The sequence below is a fragment of the Belonocnema kinseyi genome, chromosome 5 (assembly GCF_010883055.1).
Source record: "Belonocnema kinseyi isolate 2016_QV_RU_SX_M_011 chromosome 5, B_treatae_v1, whole genome shotgun sequence".
Classification (NCBI taxonomy): domain Eukaryota; kingdom Metazoa; phylum Arthropoda; class Insecta; order Hymenoptera; family Cynipidae; genus Belonocnema; species Belonocnema kinseyi.
The window spans coordinates 142,799,345-142,802,041 of record NC_046661.1 but is presented as its reverse complement, the minus strand read 5'-3'; the positions used below and the strand labels follow the sequence as shown (position 1 = coordinate 142,802,041).

The window sequence follows — 2,697 nt, the reverse complement described above, 5'->3', positions numbered from 1 at the left end:
TAGGTGATACAAAATTGAATTCTTCTTTCAAAGAAAAAATTATTGCTTACATTTTTACGCTTTTTTTTAAATGTGCATAATATTTTTGAATAAAAAAATTACAAAAAGCTTTCGCAAAAATGTAATTTAAAATTTTAAATAAATAAATATATACATATATTAATTTAAAATTAAACTTTTGCTAACGCTTTTTGTATTTTTTTCAAATTCTATGTAGAATTCCATTTTTGTATCGCCTTCCTTATTTTTGAAAAGGTGCGCTTGGAACAAAATTCTCGTTAAATTTTCTACATACCTTGTGACGTTTTTCAAACAGACTCGAAATATAAATTTATATATATATTAATTTAAAATTATTGCTATTTTTAATTCAAAAAATAAGCTTAGAAATTTTAAATGTTAAAAATAATTTTTGAAACTAATATTTTATTGTTGTATTTGTAATCGATAAAATATATTTATAAAAAATTCTAATTGTTAAAATTCGGGAATTTTACAATTCGGATATTTTGTAAATCGGCAATTTTCTGTCGGGAATTTTCCAATTCGGTAATATTATAAACTGTCGTAAATTTTATTATTCGGGAATATTCCAATGCGGGAATTTAATAATTCTAAAATTTTATTTTTTGAGAATTTTATTATTCCGGAATTTTGCATTTCGGTAATTTTATTTTTCGGCAATTTTATTATTCGCGAATTTGATTCTTCGGGAATTTTCTAATTCGGGAATTTTACTGTGTCGGGAATTTTAATTTTTCGGGATTTTTCAGTCGTCCCTTCGTGAATAATAAAATTGCCGAAAAATAAAAATAGCGATTTGGAAAATTCCCAAATAATAAAATACACGAATAATAAAATTACCGAAAAATAAAAATACCGAATTGGAAAATTGCCGAAAAATGAAATTCGCCAATAATAAAATTGACGAAAAATAAAAATACCGAATTGGAAAATTTCCGAATATTAAAATTGCCGATTTATAAAATATCCGAATTGTAAAATTCCTGAATTTTAACAATTAGAATTTAAAAAAATATATATATTTTATTGATTACAAATACAACAATAAGATATTAGTGTCAAATTTCTAAGCGCACGTTTTCAAAAATAAGGAAGGCGATACAAAAATTTAATTCTACATTGAAAGAAAAAACAATGACTCGCATTTTGACGCTTTTTTTGAAAATGTGCATAGAATTTGAAAAAAATACAAAAATATATATTTAAAAATTTAAATTACATTTTCTGCGAAAGCTTTTTGTATTTTTTTTATTCAAAAATATTATGCAGATTTTAAAAAAAGCGTGAAAATGTAAGCAATAATTTTTTCTTTGAAAGAAGAATTCAATTTTGTATCGCCTACCAAATTTGTAAAAACGTGCACATGGAAGAACAAAAATTATCCCTCAATTTTATCTGTACCTTACTAAAATTTTATTTTTGCGAACGCTTTTTGTATTTTTTCAAATACTGTGAACATTAAAAAAACATGCATTACCTAGAAATATTTTATTTAAAATTATTGCTATTTTAAATTCCAGAAATAAGCTTCGAAATTTTAAATGTTAAAAATAATTTTTGAAACTAATGTCTAATTTTTTAAATTATAATCAATAAAATATATTTATAAAAAATTCTAATTGTTCAAATTCGGGAATTTTACAATTCGAATATTTTATAAATCGGAAATTTTATTATTCGGGAATTTTCCAATTCGGTATTTTTATTTTTTGGCAATTTTCCAATTCGGTAATTTTATTATTTCTCTATTTTATTATTTGGGAATTTTCCATAGCGGTATTTTTATTTTTCGGCAATTTTACAGTTCGCGAATTTGATTAATCGAGAATTTTCTAATTTGAATTTTCAACCTAAAAAAAATAAATTCTTAACAAAAAAAAATGGCATAGTTTATATTTCAATAAAAAATTATGACATTTTTACAACAAAATAATAATAATAATAATTTTAAACCCAACATGAATTTTCAACAAATAACGATTTTTCACTCACGAAACAAATAAAAGTTTATCTAAATTATTGAACCTTCAGGCCAAAAGACGAAATTTCTCTACAAAAATTGATTTTTCAAAAAATATCACCTTTCAGCAAAAAAATTAATTTACCATTAAAACTGATGCATTTTTATACAACATATATGAATTTTCAAATAAAAAAATTCTTCAATCAATAAATTTCATTAAAAAAAAAGATCTTTCAACTAAAACAAATAAATTTTTAAATCACAAAGATAAATTTTGAAAAAAATTTAATTTTCTGTTACACAGATTTCAGGTGACTTTTCACGATAAAAAATATTAATTTTCAAAGAAGAATTAAATTTTTAATTCAAAAAGACGAATTTTTGAACAAAAAGTAAAAATTTTTTAATCAAATTGTTGAATTTTCTATCAAATAGTTACATTTTTATCCAAAAAATATAAAATTTCTCTTAAAAAAGCTGCATTTTTAGGGATTTTTTTAAAAAAGTTGCATTTTCATCCAAAAAAGATTCCAATTGACTTTTCAAGATCAAAATATGAATTTCTTAACAAACAAAAAAAAAAAGTGTTGACAAAAAATTAAATTATCAATGAAAAAAAATTTTTCAACCAAAAAGAATGAATTTTTAACAAAATAGTCAATTTTCTACCGAATAGTTGCATTTTTATCAAAAAAAAAAAAAAAAAAAAA

The 2,697-nt window shown here is 21.4% G+C and overlaps 1 protein-coding gene across 1 annotated transcript in view; it reads right to left on the bottom strand.

Annotated features, from left to right (window-relative positions):
• LOC117173365 (39S ribosomal protein L37, mitochondrial) overlaps positions 1-2,697 on the bottom strand; it is a 26,051-nt gene that overhangs the window by 14,596 nt on the left and 8,758 nt on the right. The gene's annotated exons all lie outside the window — the stretch shown is intronic.